The sequence below is a fragment of the Symphalangus syndactylus genome, chromosome 11, assembly GCF_028878055.3.
Source record: "Symphalangus syndactylus isolate Jambi chromosome 11, NHGRI_mSymSyn1-v2.1_pri, whole genome shotgun sequence".
NCBI classification, from domain to species: Eukaryota; Metazoa; Chordata; class Mammalia; order Primates; family Hylobatidae; genus Symphalangus; species Symphalangus syndactylus.
In genome coordinates this window covers 27334717-27351925 of record NC_072433.2, presented here as the reverse complement: position 1 = coordinate 27351925, position 17209 = coordinate 27334717, and the positions used below count along the sequence as shown (strand labels likewise).

The following is a 17209-nucleotide window of genomic DNA, read 5'->3' as shown; positions in this document are numbered from 1 at the left end:
GGAGCTTGACTATCTTGCTACAAGGCCACGTGGACTTAATTCTGCATCAATGGAAAGTCCCTAAAGCGTTCTAGCAAGGGTGTGGCTTGATTTAAGGAAGCTCGGAGGCTGCAGTGTGGAGAGGTGTCTTTTTTTCAAGAGTCTGAATTGAAGAGAGGTTATAGTGAGGCCAGTCTGTGCCCTGCTTTCAGGTGCGGAATGTACATTGTGTAACAGTGAAAATGAACACAGCAATAATCCAAGCAGAGAGGCTGAGAAAACAACTTCTTCCCCACAGAACCTAATTCATGAGCCTCCACTGCCCATCAGGCCACCCTGCCTTTCCCCGTGTGCAAAAGCTCAGCTGCTCCAGGCCAGGAGGGTTGCTTGTTCACGTGCTAGACCGCCTTAAGGTGACACGATTATTGTTCTCCTTGGAATGACTTCCCCATAGCATTTCAGGTCCATCATGGCCAGCTCAAAATGAATAGCAGAGAGACTCAGCCTCCCGGTGCCTGCCTAAGAGAAGCAGACACAGGGGAAGTGGAGCCCCCTCCCCGCAGCCATCACATTGGGTTCAGGGATTCCCTGTTCCTCTGAGTGTTGTGGATGTGTGCAGGTGACGTGGAGACATTCTTGAGTTCCCAAGAGTCACCAGGAACTCTGGGAGAGAGCACCAGGACAGAAAAGAGAGGCAGGAGCTGGGCAGGTGGCTCACGCCTGTAATCCCAGCACTTTGGGAGACTGAGGTGGGTGGATCACTTAAGGCCAGGAATTTGAGAGCACCCTGCCCAACATAGTGAAATACTAAAAATACAAAAATTAGCCAGGTATAGTGCTGTGCTCCTGTAATCCCAGCTACCCAGGAGGCTGAGGCAGGAGAATGGCTTGAATGCGGGAGGTGGAGATGCAGTGAGCCCAGATCGCGCCACTGCACTCCAGGATTCCAGCATAGCCGACAGAGCAAGACTCTGTCTGGAAAAGAGAGGGAAGGGAAGGGGAAGGAGGAGGGGAGGGGAGGGAAGTGGGAGGAGGAGGAGGGGAGGGGAGGGAAGGTGAGGGGGGTATGGAGGGGAGGGGAGGGAAGATGAGGGGAAGGGAGGGAGGGAGGAAGGAAGGGAAGAGGGAAGGAGGAAGAAAGGGAGGGGAGGGAAGGTGAGGGAGGGAGGGTGGGAGGCAGGCATGGTTCAAAGTCCCCAGTTACACTGCACTGGCCACTTCAGCAGCAGGGACCGCAGGCTGGAGATGCTGTCAAGAAGACCCAGGTCCCAGGAAATGCATGAGGGTGACCTCGTCTGCTGGAATGACATTCTGGAAGGACAAATGATTTGTTCCAGAACACACAGCAAGTAAATGGCAGAAGGGGGATTTGAACTCAGGTCTTCAAATCCTCTAGACCCAGAGCCCAAGGCAGTCCAGAACATCTCCGTGCTTTCTGGAACTTAAAGGAGGCAGAGGCCTCACATGGCCCCCTGCGTTCCCTCCCTACCCCCCTGCTGCCCAGTGCTTCACAAGAGTATTGGGTATCTACTAGGGGCCAGGCCAGTCACCACCCCTCCTGAACCATGGCCTTTTCCCCTTTGTCCTCTGAAATGAACTGTGGAAATGTCTCTCACACACATAGGTTTTCTACAAATGCTTTTTGCACCATTTTTGTTTATTTATACACCATTTTCTTCCAAAAATGCACACATAGTATAATGTTTTATTTAACAAGTGAGTAAACAGAGGCAAAGGAGACATACCTTCGTCTCCATTTTTTTTTTAATCAGGGAGCGATTCAAGCAATAGTTTAAAATAAACAAAAAGAATAAAAACTGTTTTTGGAAGAAATGAAACTATTTTTGTTACTAAGCCTGGAAAGAAAGTTCTCCCATAGACTGAATAAATATTAGTTCCTTTCCCTTTGCCCCTTCTGCCTGGAACCCCAAATTCCTCCTCCATTTTCAAGCTTCACTCTTGCCTTGGCTGGGCAAATGCATAAAGATAAGACACTCTTTTTAGAAAAGTATAACATACATACATTACAATGCACAGAAGTGTACTGTTCTGTCAATTTTCACAAATAAAATACACCTGCGTACCCAGCACCCAGATCAAGAAACAGCATTACCAGCAAGTCCCCCACTTCTAGTCACTATCTTGCCCCAAAGGTAAATACTGCTTGAGCTCCAATACCATGGATATGCTTTTCCTGCTCTGGAACTTTATATAAATGGAATCATATAGCATTTGGCTTCTTTAGCTCAACCCTGTGTTTGTAAGTTATTCATATGTTTGCTTGTAGTTGTAAATGTGTTCACTTTCATTGCTGTGGAATGTTCTCATCCTGTGACTGTACCACAATTTACTCTCCAGTGGATGTTCAGGTTCATTCATTCTTGGTCAGGAAAATAAAGATGATCACAGGTTGCACGTGGGTATTTTTATCTGCATTAACTCTTGTTAATAATTCATGTAAGTGCTTGAGTTCAGGAGATGCCAACACTATTTTTCTAAACTTTTAAATTAGACTCAAATGCAACATCCAAAAACTGTCAGTCTGGCAGCTGACATTATTCTGAACACTGAAATCTATTTTTGTAACCAAAGATGTCTTAGTCCTGTGGCCAGGGAGCAACAAACAAATAGAAAAGGCATAAGAAATGTTTTTTCTTTGCTCTTGTACAAATAGACATTCAACATGTGTGGGCAACATTTATTGAGACGTTATTGTGTGTCAGGAACTGTACTAAACACTTTGCATGTATTATTACATTCGATCCTGACAACAAGCCTCTGAAATAGCTTTACTTGAATTACTCTCATTTTCAAGCTCTGTCTGTGTCATCCCGTCTTTCTCATCCTCAGGACTTACTGTAGGATCCAGTATAACCAGGCACTCAATAAATGCTTATTAAATAGAGCAATGAATGAATAACAGCAGCTACCATTTATTGAGCCCTTAGTATATACAAGGCACTGTGCCAAATGTTTACATCAGTTATCCTGTTTAATCTTACCTGTGAGGACACAGGGAATACCTTCAGGGTTTTTGCCAGGCTCATGAGTTCCACCTTCTCTGAGAACGATGAATGCACATGAAAACAAACTGCCATATTTGTGCTACATGATCCCACCCTTTGGTCACAATTGATTGGACCACGGGTGCAGTTCCACCAATTAGATTCTTTCTTGGGAATTTGGACTTGTGGTTGAAAGATGGCCAGTTAGTCCTGCCTGTGGCTAGAATTGAGGAGCTGTAAACTCATTCTCAAGCTGCAGTGAGGGCTTTTTTACAAAATAATGGAAAAAGAAGGTCTGCAGGGAGAAAAAAAATAAGTGATTAGGCAGAGAGGCGCAGAGACAAGAGGCAGAGTCTCACCTAGGTTCCTGTCTGCTTCTCTGGTTCTCACTCCAAGGCCTCAGAAAGCCCAGACGTGAGTTCTAGTAAATTCTCCAGGTTTTGTTAAAATGGCCCAAGTTGGTTCCTACTAGCTACTACCAAAAAATAAAAATCTAAGCCAGGGACAGTGGCTCACACCTATAATCCCAGCAACTTGGGAGGCTGAGGCAGGAGGATTGCTAGAGACAAGGAGTTCAAGACCAGACAAGGAGTTCAAGACATCGCAAGACCCTGTCTCTAAAAAATAAATAAATCTAAATGAAGATAGATCAATATTATTTTTCCCATTCCACAGATGAAAAAATGGAGGCTCTGAAGAAGTAAAGTGACTTGCCCAAGGTCACACATTCAGTGTGGCAGAGCAAAGACTTGAGCCCAAGCTGACCCAACTCTCTGCAGCCTGAGCAGCCTCCCCTTCCACACACCAGTGTTCCTTGGGACATCTGTCCAAGCCAACGGGACATCTGTCTTTCTCTGCCACACCCCCAACCCCGCCACTAGCTTTTTGAGGGCTAGGGTCATATCTGACTCACTGTAGCAGCTCCACCTAGTCTATACACCATCAGGTGTCACTTGCAAACCACCAGGGTGGAGATTTCACAGGGTTAGAAGAAATATCATGGCATGACTGATGGGAAATTAATGGGTTTTGGTGGCTGCAAATTGTAGAGGCAGAAAAGTGGAGCATGGAACTGAGACACTCCGTGGTAACCTTGACAGAGAAGCCAGTGAGAAATTGATTAAAGTCTGTGGCAATGGACTTCAGATCCTAGATCAGAAGAGGGACAACTATAGACTAAAGCCCTTGGTGGGAGTACTGAATGTCACTGAAAATGGAGAGCCCCGGAACCTTCCTCATGCCCACAGTCTCAGCCCAGCTGTCCTGACTTCGGCCTTGGCAAAGGAAGTGGTTTTGGGTCCAGGCCAAATGTGGGGGCCTGGGCTGACCCAAGAGGCTGGGCCCAGAGAATCCTAAGTCCTCACTCTGCAGAGGCTGGACCATTTGATCCCCCCTGCACCCACATACCCCAACTCATCTTCTATGCAGCAGAGAGATCTTTCTAAAACAACAACCTGAGGCCGGGCGCGGTGGCTCAAGCCTGTAATCCCAGCACTTTGGGAGGCCGAGGCGGGCGGATCACGAGGTCAGGAGATCGAGACCATCCTGGCTAACACAGTGAAACCCCATCTCTACTAAAAATACAAAAAAAAAAATTAGCCGGACGTGGTGGCGGGCGCCTGTAGTCCCAGCTACTCGGGAGGCTGAGGCAGGAGAATGGCATGAACCCGGGAGGCGGAGCTTGCAGTGAGCCGAGATCGCGCCACTGCACTCCCGCCTGGGAGACAGAGCGAGACTCCGTCTCAAAAAAAATAAAAAATAAAAAAAATAAAAAATAAATAAAACAACAACCTGACCATGCCACCCCTCTTAAAGCCCTTATATGGCTCCCAAGGCCTTCACCCTGTCATTCAAGGCCCTTATGACCCACCTTTCCTGTCTTTCCTCATAACACACCATTCATTCACACTCAACTTTGCTCCCAATGTTCTGAGTTACCTGTGTCCCTGGAATCACCTTGGTCTCTCGACACCTATTCCATCATTGTACACATAAGCTATTCCCTCTCCTGGAACATCTCACTCACTGCATCCCATTCATCTGATGAAATCTTGACTGAACTTTAAGCTCAACTCAAGAAGCACACCCTCAAAGAGGCCTTTTCTGACCTCCACAGATTGGGTTAAATGTTCTTTCTTTGAGCACACATCTGGCACAGAAAATATATTGTTCTGGGATCATTTGTTTATACATCTGCTTCTTTTAATACATTGTCAGCTCCTAGAGGGCAGGGACCTTGTTTTCCATATCCTTTTTTTTTTCACCAGTTCATAGCAGAGTTCTTGGCCTGTAGTGAGCATCAGTAAGTATACATGGGACATATGGGTGGATAGATGCAGATGGGGTAAGTGGATGGGTGATGGGAGTTTGAATGGATAGATGAGGAGTGGGTGAATGGGAGGAAGAATAAATGCATGTGTAGAAGGATGGGGAGGTGGTTAGATGAGAGAAAGGGAGGAAGGAAGGAAGGAAGGAAGGAAGGAAGGAAGGAAGGAAGGAAGGAAAGAAGGAAGGATTGAAAGATGGGAAGAGGCCTAGGTGGATAAGTGAGAGGACAGATGGGTGAATGGGTGGATAAATGGATAGATCATAAGAGGATGGAGAAAGATAAGTGGACCCAAAGGAGAATAGATGAGTGGATGGATAGGTGGGTGGATGGATGGATCAGTCCTGCCTAGGCTTAGGGTTCAGTCCTTAGATTGTCTTTGTGACCTGGACTTCTCTCAGAGTTCTGCTGCCTGCTGATGACTCCTGAAATTGAACATGTGTATAATCAAACTCATATTCTCCTTTCTCACATTTGATTCCCTTCTAGCGTTCTGTTCCTTGGTGATTGGCAACACCACCCACCTGGCTGCACCAGGTTGGCCTAACTTGTTTGGGGCAGGTTTAGGTGGAAATCTGGGTTCTGCTTCTAATTAGCTATGTGTCCTTGAACAAGTTACTTGAATGCCATAAACCTCACTGCTGCATGTGAAATATAAAGAAAATAGGCTGGGCGCGGTGGCTCACGCTTGTAATCCCAGCACTTTGGGAGGCTGAGGCGGGCGGATCACGAGGTCAGGAGATGGAGACCACGGTGAAACCCCATCTCTACTAAAAATATTAAAAAATTAGCCGGGCGTGGTGGTGGGCGCCTGTAATCCCAGCTACTCGGAGAGGTTAAGGCAGGAGAATGGCGTGAACCCGGGAGACGGAGCTTGCAGTGAGCTGAGATCGCGCCACTGCACTCCAGCACTCCAGCCTGGGTGACACAGCGAGACTCCATCTCAAAAAAAAAAAAAAAAGAAAAAAAGAAATATAAAGAAAATATTACCCACCTTGTCAGGATGTTGGGAGGTTGGAATTAAATGCTGCATGTAGCATAACACATTGTCAGGCCTCTCTAAGGAGATGTCAGGACTAGCCTGAGGGCAGGAGCAGAAAGTTCTATACCCAGTCCCTGCTCAGCGCTCAGCCACTTACCCTGAAATAAGCTCTAACCTGAATACAGATCTTCAAGAAGCCCCAGAAATAAGTTTCCCCAGAAAGGCCCCTGGAGGTAGGAGAGGAGAGGCTGTCTTATACTTCAGCTCCTGGAGACCTAGCCCAGGATCCTAAAAGAGAGGCTTCCCTCCTAAGGGAAGACAGAAGGGGCAGCCTGGCTGTGTTAAGCCGTTCTTACATTGCTATAAAGGAATATATGAGACTGGGTAATATGTAAGGGGGTAAAGCAAAGACATTTCAAAGAAGGAAAGATGGTAGGGAGGTACGAGCTGATCAGGCCCAAGAGACCCTTCCAACATCTCCATGCCATGGGCTCTGTTTGGGATGAATGACATCATGGATCCTGTTCTTTGCAAACAGAAAAGACGTTTTTTGGGATTGCCTGTGAGCGGCTGGGGTAACATGAAGCACACTCTAGGGCAAGCCCCAAAGCCCAGCACTTGGGGATTCTCTGGGCATCTCACTGTCCTGAGATCTCACTTCCTGATTTCCCTCAGACTCCTCCCTCCAGCATCCCTACCTATCCCTCGGCCAAGCAAACACTTAACACCACTGTGCCTCCCTAGTACCCAATAGATGCCCCTTCTGCAAATCTGACCCTACATGGAAGAAAGCCTCAAAACTATGACATACCTAGAGACATAAAGGATAGTCATGGGCATGCACAAGCCTCCCCATGAAGATGCCCGTTGCAGTGTTGTTTAGAAGTATGAAAAATGGAAACAAACTAAATGCTCAGAAATAGGGGATCGGTTAAAAAAATATGTGCAATACAACCATCTGATCCCATGCTAGGTAGCCACTAAAAGTGTGACATAGGAGAGGAGATATCAGTCAGCAAGCTCACTCCAGTTAAGGACACTTGTAGAGTTACACAAGTAAAAAGAAAGGAAAACAGGAAACCTCAATATTCACAATGACTGCTTTTTCTTTTCTTCTTTCTCCTTTTGGTGTTTTCCAAGTGCGCCACACTAATACATATTTGTGGATGGATACATAGACACACAGAGATTGGTAGGCACGCCGTCATAAGCCAGCTCCCTGAAGCTACACCCAACACCACTGGAAAACAGTCCTGGTTCCAGTCTGAGGAACAAGCCAGATTTGCCAGGCCAGTGATGCACAAATAGGGGAGTGGAAGGGAATTAACTCTTTAGGGCTAGGACCTTCCACAAGGACTCACTCAAAGTGTGCCACACACACCTATCCCCGGCCCCCCACCCCCACAACACACACACACACACACACACAGAGTCTTGCCAAAGGGGGCAGCTTACAGGCAAAATCACTCAACAACTAGAATATCCATCCTGGAAGGGTCAGCAGGTGTCCTCAGAGAGATCAAGGTTATACCGTGGGCACAGCCCTAGCTTGGGAGTTGTAGAGCCTCCAATCCTACCTCTTTGACCCTAGCCTATCCCCTCCTTTCTCTGATCCTTCATTTGTTCATTCATAAAATAAATGCATGAGGTTGGACAAAGGGTCTCTCAGGTCCCCTTCCTCAGTTCTCTGAGAATTATTTCCCTTTATTCTAGCCTCATCCCTTACTCAGAGCTGATGTCCCCATGACAGCCCCAGTCTGCAGGAGGGCGGGGAGTGGGGGGGCGGAGGGTAAGCAGTGCAGGGAGCAGAGCCCAGAATGAACAGTTACCAGAGGAGGCTGGGAGATGTCCTTAGGCACCCAAGCCCTAGACCACGCAGCTTCCCCTGCCTGGCCCCAGGGAAGCCCAAGACGTGATGACTGGCAGGACTGGGGTGGAGTGAGGTTTGTTTTCTCTACTGGAGCCTGCTCTGCCCCATCCTCCCTGCAAGGCCAGTCCCTGGCCAACTTTCCCTTCCACACCATCCCCATGGCTTCACTGCTTCCCCAAGGTTTAGCATCAACATGTTCAGCCCTTTGTCACCATGCTTTATTTTTGAGAACCACTTTCCGGCCAGGGACAAGTCTCTGGGTTTTGAAACAAACCCAGCTTTTGACTCCCCTTGCCTCCCAAGCCCCAGTTTCCTCATCAACAGCAGTGGTTCAGAGAGCGTTAGCAACAACACATTTCATCAATTCCTGCAGCAAATTCACTGAGTGCCCACTCTGTGCAGACCCCTGCAGCCCTACCCAGACGCTGCCGTCTTGGCGCTCCCAGGCGAGTGGCGGAGGTTAAATAACTCCTCCACGCTGGCGAGCACCCCAACACAGTAGAGGTGACAATCATTGGGAGTGCAATCATTGGGAGTAGGGGTGCAATCATTGGGAGCAATATCCTAATGAGAACAGGGAGGCCTGAGAGATGGGCTGGGATTCGTCCAAGGCCCCAAAGCAGGGTGGGGACAGAGCAGGTCCTGGAAGCCTGGAACCCCGGCCTGAGCCAGGCATCCCCTCGGGGCCGGCTTCCACCTGCCAGGGCTGAGCTCTACGCCCTGAGGTTTGGGCAGCGGGGAACGGGGGCACAGGGAGGGTGACGGGGTGAAGGAAACAGGCCTGCTGGTGGCTCCAAAGGAAGGTTTGGGCCAGGCCTAGCTGGAATCACAAAACTCACCTGCCAGCAACCGCGAGCGGGAAGCTCTGCCAGGCTCGCCTGCCCCTTCCAGCGGCCCAGCCACGCTGGGTCCCCCTCTCCATCCCGCCCTTTGCTCTTTGCCCGCGACAGGGGTCCCCTGCTCAAATGCCCAGCCTAGCCTCGGTCCAACCTGTCTGGCTGTCCTTCCCTGACACCTCGTTTATCTACCCTTCTCTGCACGTGTCAGTGGCTCCTCGCTCCCGTCCGTGTGTCATTCCCTACACACGCCTGTGTGTCCTCTTCACACGTCTGACTGGAGCGTCGGCCTCCCGCATTTCCCGGCCTCCTCGCCGCCCTGCCCCGCCTGCTGCTGTGTGGGTGTCGGGCTGGCTGTGCGCAAAGGGGCGCGGCTCGGCCCTCCCCCGCACCCGCGCCCCCCATATCGGAGTGACCCGGGCCGCGGCGCCGCGGTGCTGAGGCCCGGGAGCCGCGCCGCCGCCGAGGGGGGCCGGAGCCGGTGACGGTGGCGTGGGCGGCGGCGCGGAGACGACGGGCGGCCGGGCGGGGCTGCAGCAGGGCAGGGCCAGGGCCGGGGCCGGGGCCGGGGCCTGGGAAGCCGCCGCCGCTGCTGCTGCCTCGGCCCGGGATCGCGGACGGCGGGTCGGCCCGGCTCGCCCGGCTCGCCCGGCCCCGCCCCTGCGCGCCCAGCAGGCCGAAGCGTAGCGGCGCGCCCCCCGAGACGCCCGAGCCCGAGCCCGAGCGCAGTGGCCTCCGAGCGGGAACCGGACTGGGAGCCGGAGCCGGAGCCGGAGCGGGAACCCGAGCTGGAGCCGAAGCTGGAGCCGGCACTGCAGCGCACGGAGCGGAGCGCTGCAGCAAAGCCGAGTAAGGGGCGTGGGGCCGGGCGGCGCGGGGGAGGGGCGGGCGGGGGGTCCCGGCCCCCTTCCCCCGCGCTCTGCGGCGGTACCGGCGAACGACACACCCGGGGGCGCGCCGCGCGGAGCCTCGGTGCGCGGGGCGGGCGGATGCGCGGTCTGGAACGGAACCGCAGCGCACTCGGAACGGAGTGGGATCCCAGGTCTCCCCCGGACCCTCGACCCTGGGCTGGCCACCGGGATCTGCGCGAGCCGAGGCTGACCCTGATCGCGCCCTCGGACCTCGGGGAAGGGGAGGTATCCAGGGTTTCTGCCTGACTCGAGTCCCCGACGAGCATCCACCCCGTTTGGGGAACCCAAGACAGCCTCCCCAGCTCCTCGCCCTCGGTTTTGGGGACCCCTGAACAACTCAACCAAGAAGGGAAAACTAGGGCGCACTCTCGGCCGGGGTGGGAGAGGAAAGGGGCTGGGGCTTCGCGGAGTTTGGAGTTTGATCCTACCCCCACCCCTTTGAGCTAGGAAGTTTGACCCTTCGACGAGCAGGTCGCCTGGGGTATGCCCCTGTCTCCGTGCCTCTGTCTCAGCACTGAGCGTGGGAGAGAGAGCGCGCCCTCCGCACCTTCTCCCCTTTTGGGGCAGACTTTCCCTTGCGCTGTCAGAGGGACACGAGGCTGAGTACGAAGCGAGGCGGCAGCTCAGGCTGGCTGCACAGCGCTGAGTGGCACCGCCACCCCCCATCCGGGGGCAGGGCCCACCCCACCCCAGCCCCGGCTGACTCTCGCTGCCCTTCCTCTCTCCCTATCGGGCTCCGCTGTCTGGAGGCTGGAGAGCGGTGAGGACCAGGGGCTGCCCTCTCCATCTCGGGCGGGTGCCGGGCGCAGGCTGGGAAAGGGAGGGCACAAGTAACTGGTGTGAGAGGCAGGGGTTCAGGGATCCTTAGTCTTGAGCCACGATTTCCGATGGGCACCTGCCGAGAGCATGCCGCTCTGGACTCACTCCTCAAACATCATAACTGCTCTGCCAGAACGAGAGACTTCACCACCCTGTGCCTCAGTTTCCTCATCTGAAAGTAAGCAGGAGTCTGGTGTGAGCGGGATGTTTAAGGGCTTTGGAACCAGAAGGTGGGCTTGGCTGACTTCCTGGCTGTACAACCTTAAGCAAGACACGAATCTCTCTGAGCCTTAGTTTCCCCATCTGGAATATGGGGAAGGTGAATTGGGAGGATTAAATGAGATGATGCTGTGGGGGTATGTAGCCTGGTGCCTGGCGCCCAGCCAGTGGTCAATTGTGGTGGGCTGCAGGTGTCATGAGGTGTCCAGCACCAGTAGATGCTGAGATAGAGTGCCTCTGAATCTGAAGTGGTGCTCCCAGCCCCCTCCAAGGAGGCCTTTGAATTCCCCAAGCTGTTGACATTTAATTGCAAAGCAAAACTTTCTCCTCAGGGCCCACCCTTTCTCAGACACTCCCTTCTCCAAGGCTCTCTACCACCCAGCCCAGTTCTCCCCTGCTACCTCCCATCTCTCTCCAGGGTGAAAAGGCTGCATCTGACTGTAAGGTGCACCCTTTTCCTCCTTGCCCTTGGCTGGTGTCTGCTGCCCCAGAGAGGGGCACCCGCCCATTGCTCGAGCTCTGTACAAGGGAACTGAACACCTCCCTCCACTCCCGGGTGTAGGATTGCTTTCCCTGAGGAGCCATCAGGCTGTCAGGTGGCTTGGACACACGGATGGTGACAGTTCAGACAGGCAACAAGAAGCACCAGGAGACAGCCTAGAGGTCTGAGGCTTGATTCCTCGTAGACTGTGATGTATTCGTCCAGGCGACTGGGCCACGAGGCACCAGAAATGAAGGATGTCGGGGAGGAAATGGAGCCAGTGATTGACTGAGAGGTTCAAACTTCAGAGCAGGGTGTCCCCAGGAAGGGATTTGCTCCAGTCTGTGTGGCTGGGACCTCAGACCCAGAGCAGAGCAGGGCATAGGCCCAGGGGATAGGGGAGGATGCTGGGATCCTGGAGGTGGCAAGGAGCGGGTAGGCGGGCAGGAGTGATGGGAAGAAAGCAGTAACCAGTTCACACCCATGTTGGTCCCTGGCCACCTGTGGCCCAGCTGCCCAGAACAGGGATGGGGGAGGAATCTCAGATGAGGAAACATGTCCACATGGTGCCAGGGTACACCTGGTGAGACAGACAGGATGAGCTGCCACCTGGGGACTCCTACACGGAATCTCCCTCTCTCCTCTTCTTCCTCTGTATCTTCCCCCTCCCCTTCCCCATTCACCCACTAGGGGACACATCGCTGTGTCTTCCAAAATCCTCACTCCTCATCTTCCCAAAGGAGTTAATCAGGAAGTAATTAGGCTTGAGTCTCCTGCTTCGCTCAGGATTTGGAACACAGCCAGCGGGGAACGTGACGGGGATGCAGGCATTACTGTCAGGCTTTAGGAATAATAAGCCGGACACCTTCAGAGGACCATTGTCTGAAGCCCTTGCCCTGGAAGTACTCAGAGGATAGGGTGAGAGGCATCTGCTGTCAGTCTCCTAAAGGGAGAAACTGAGGCCAGGAGGGCTTCTGCAGTCCATTAGCAAGCAGGCACAAACAAGAGTCACAGCTGAGAGCAGTTTTTTGGAGCTGGACCACCTGACCACCTGGGTTTATAGCATGTGGTTCTGGGCAGGTGACTTATCTATCAAAGCCTCAGTTCCCTCTTGAAAATGGGAATAAACGTTACACACCTCCCAGAATAGTGTGAGGATGAAGAACTCATATACAGACAGCACACAGCCATGTCCAGTGGACCTCTGCCAGTGGCCTGCGGTGTCGACATTGTGCACATGCATTGCGCACACGCCGTTTCCTAAACGTATGCATTTTCTCTTTGAATTCTGATAACCAGCTCTCTGATTTAGGAACTATACCTGTCCCCATTTTATTGATGAGAACACTGAGGCTTAAAAAGTTTAAGGACTATCTAATTCTGTCACGTATAGAATAATTAAAACATCACTGTGACTCATCCTAATTGTATGAGTTTGTAAAACTGATAATTATCACATTGTAATTTAGATGACATGTAATCAGTTATTAGAATGATTCTTTCATGTACATCTTCAATCATTTTATGTCTGAGAACTGAAAAAGAATATGTTAATTGTCCACAGGCTATAGAATTTTTAGGCACCTTCGTATTTTGTTTTCCTGTTTGAACAGTAATCAAACTGATTTAAAAGAACAGTTCCCTGTTCATTACCTATCCTTCTCTCCATTTTTCTCTAGAGCACTTATTACCCCCAACATCTGTATATCTTATTCATTTGTCTATTGTATGCCCACACCAGTGTAATGTGAGCCCTGCAAGAACAAGTACTTTTGACTGTTTTGTTCACTATATTCTCAGAGCCTAGACTAGTACCCAGCACTTATTGTGCCTTCCAAAATTATAAAGTGTTTTACAAACATATGGTCTATTATCATTATTATTTTTGCCAAGTGCATAGATTGATTGAAAATAAAATGTTAATAGCAGAAACCATTCCCTCAAATATTTGGCAAATAGGACTTGCTCAAGTGCCAAGGATAATTTGATAAAGGTTAAAAACAATGGATATTATTTTTCTAATATTATAATAAAGCTTATCAGTGAGTTCAATGACAAGTAAATTTAAAAATTTTTTTTCAATGACAAATGACATGTTCAAAGGCAATTAGATTAGCCTTAAAATGTTTCGTTGAGAACACCCCAGCATGGTGGCACATGCCTGTAGTCTCAGCTTCTCCAGAGACTGAGGCAGGATCTCTTGAGCCCAGGAGTTCAAGACCAGCCTAGGCAACCCTGGCTCTTGACAACAAACAAACAAAAACCCCACAACTTCTAATGAATTAACGATCACTGACTTATTCACTTAATTGCCTTTCATTTTGTTAGCACAAAATGTTTTTCAGATTGTTATTAAAGTTATACATGTTCATTGTAAGAAATAAATTGTAAAATCATTAACAATGTAAAAAGCATAAAAATCCTCCTTAATCCTACCATCACCCAGAGAGCACAATGACTGTGAACACATTAGTGTTCTATCTGTGTTCTGTCCTTTCTAATCTTTTGCTATGTATTAATATATTCCCTAGTTTTTTTTTCTTTTACAAAATAAGGATCATGATATATGCACAATTCTACAACCTGTTGTGTGTGTGTGTGTGTGTTTGAAAAAATAACAGGGTTTTCCCCCTCTTAACATTATACTGAAAGTCTTTTTTACCATTTTTTTCTTTTTTTCCCCAGAAAGTCATCTTTAGACTGGACTGAAAGTCTTTATGTTATTAAATTTTTTGTTTGTTTGTTTGAGACAGAGCTTCACTCTGTCCCAGGCTGGAGTGCAGTGACATGATCTCGGCTCACTGCAACCTCCACCTCCTGGGTTTAAGTGATTCTCCTGCCTCAGTCTCCTGAGTAGCTGAGATTACAGGCTCACACCACCATGCCCAGCTAATTTTTGTATGTTTTGTAAAGACAAGTTTTCATCGTTGTCACACCACTGCACTCCAGCATGGGCAACAGAGTGAGCCTTTTTCTGAAAAAACAAACAAACAAAGAAGGCCTCCTCAGTTTGAAGGCTGTCAAACACCTGGATCCCTTTTCTAGTATCAAGACCAAGTTACCTGTTTGCAAACCTCAGTGCCTCCTGCCCACCTCTTTGCCACTGGCTTCTCATTACTTTTCTCCCCCACTCCTAAATTCATTGATTCCTTTATTCAATCATATGACAAACATGAGTGTATCCACATTGGCCAAGGTATGTTATCTATTAGGGAAGTTACTAGCTGGGTTTCACCTCACATGAAGACCTTCCTGGGACAGGAGAAAGGTGTTGCCTGCTGCCTGAGCACCCCCAACTGCAGCTTCACAAGTGAGCCCCTGCCTTGGTGAGGCAGATGCAGTCCTTTCAAGATCAGTGCAACTGACCGAAGTCCCTGGGATTTCTGACTTCCTTCTGGCTCTAGACAATCACATGCACACCCACAGATCCATGAAACCCCTGTGAGATGGCATCATGCATTCACTCAGCAGTCATGGGGGCACTTCCTATGCGCCAGGCACCTTGCTGAGTGCCAGGGACACAGTGATTGTCTGAGCTGTCAAGACCTGGAGTCACCATCTCTCCCATCTCCACCATCTGCCGGTCACCCAGGCAGACAGGGAATCACCTTACACTCCTCCTTCTTCCTCACCCTCTCTATCAGATCCATCTGTCCCTAAAACCCACCAAGGGTGTTCCCGCCCAGGGTCTTTTGCCCTCTCTGCTACCTCTACCCAGAATCCTCTCTCCCCAGGTATCTGCCCACCTAGCTTGCTTCCTCCAGTCTTTGCTTACCTGCACCCTCTCATCAAGGCTTTCCGCAGCCACCGTATCTAACCATCTAACAGTGCAATTCCCACCTGCACACACTGCCTCTGTTTTTCCTGTACTGTTAGCTTGCAGACTCCACCATTACCATTGCATCTCCAGTCCTGGTCAGAAAGGGACGGTCAAAGTGTGGCTTGCCAGTCTGTCCCCAGCACCTAAAACCTGCTGCACCAGGGACTTTCTTCTTTCTTTCTTTCTTTCTTTCTCTCTCTCTCTCTTTCTTTCCTTTTTCTTTCTTTCTTTCTTTTCTGTTGCCCAGGCTGGAGTGCAGTAGTGCAATCTCGGCTCACTGCAACCTCCACCACCCGGGTTCAAGTGATTCTCCTGCCTCAGCTTCCTGAGTAGCTGGGACTACAGGCGCACACCACCACACTCAGCTAAATTTTTTGTATTTTTAGTAGAGATAGGATTTCACCATGTTGGCCAGGCTGCTCTCAAACTCCTAACTCCAAGTAATCCGCCCTCTTTGGCCTCTCAAAGTGCTGGGATTACAGGCGTGAGCCACTGCACTCAGCTGAGACTTTCAATAAACACTTGAACCAGTGATGGCGGCCTCTGCCCTTCCTCTGCAGTCACCACCGCCTTTGTTTAGGCCCCATCACCTCTGGCCACAGCCTCCCATGCTCCCCGCCTCCTGTTTCCCTCACCTGGCACCCTCTCCACCTTCCTAAAGAGAGAATAGCTGAGCAAGCCAATATCCTGCTGCAAATCCTCCTAGGAACCCTCTTGGGGCACGGGCTCACCATCTCATCAGGCCCCTTATTCTTCTGAGTCTCAGTGTTGTCATCTGTGAATTGGGGATTTGTTTTGAGGATCCAGTAAGCTGACAGCATGTGGCAGCAACTGAGCAGAGGCTGTGTAAACAGGTGGCCATCCTGTGGCCTCTTTCACAAGGCCAGGCCACCCCCACAGCCCATCTCTGTCTGCCGCCCATGGTGCGAGGCTGGCCGCTCCTGGGGCCTTCCAGCTCTGTAAGCCTCTGCCACGAGGATCCCCTGACACTGGCACGTCAGCAGACCCAGGCTCTCTCAACTTAGCCACACGCTCCCCTGCCCAATTCTGAGTGTCACAGCAGAGCTCAGAGTGGAGATATTCCAGGAGCAGGGATGTGAAGGGTAGTGGGAATGACGTGGGCTTGCCACACACCATTCAGCCACTTCAAAGCCTGGAGTGCCACCCGCCCGCCCTCGAGTTCCCAGCCAGACAATCCAGTCAGAGATGAGTCACCGGCAGGAGCGAGCCTCGCATGCTGGGCTCAAAGAGAGGCGGGCAGGGGGAGAGGTGACCATGCTTGGCCTAGCAGCTGGGGTAGGCCTGCCCCCAACCCTGACCCCGACCCCAACCCCTGGGAAAGGAACCACAGTCCCAGCCCATCTGTGCCCCTCATGGCTGTCTCCTCACTGCAACTTCAGTCACATGCGTGTGGGACACCAGGATGGGCACTTGCTTACCTGGAGCCGCCACACCCAGCTCCTTTGTCTTGATGACCCCGAGAAAGCTCTACCCTAGCAGAGGGTCTGATGCCACCAGGGAGTGGTTTTCTTCTGGGTCCTCAGACAGAAATCCTGGAGTGGGGGAAGGGAGAAGGAAACAGGCAGCCAGGTTGAAAATCCAGCTCCTATTTTAGGACCCCCCAAAGCCCCTCCATGTGTCTTCCAAGGGTTTTGTGGGACACTGCGTAGGTGCTTGGGAAATGAATCAATGGATGCAAGCCTGGGGTGCTAGGAGGTTGCAGCAGGAGCCTGTGTTTAAAGTGCTGATGGCATTGCAGGAGGCAGGGAGTGGCAGCCCCGGTTACTGTTGGCATCGTGGTCACCAACCGTGACAAGATGCCTGGGAAGCATCTCAACTTTTTGCATAGAGCTCCTCCTCTTCAGCAAGCCAAGCATCTTTGAAAGGCAGCCTCCACCCCTCAGTCGTGCACTTGCATCAGGCTGAGGTTGGCTTGCTCTAGTGTTTCCATGCACTTTTGA

General features: G+C 50.9%; 1 protein-coding gene across 1 annotated transcript in view; it reads left to right on the top strand.

The window, feature by feature from the left end:
• The first annotated feature begins 9785 nt into the window (after positions 1-9785).
• The window catches only part of BEAN1 (brain expressed associated with NEDD4 1), a 58750-nt gene continuing 51326 nt past the window's right edge, over positions 9786-17209 (top strand). The window contains exon 1 of the mRNA XM_055299408.2: positions 9786-9847. The gene's annotated coding sequence lies outside the window, so the exon portion shown is untranslated. The remainder of the gene's footprint in view (positions 9848-17209) is intronic.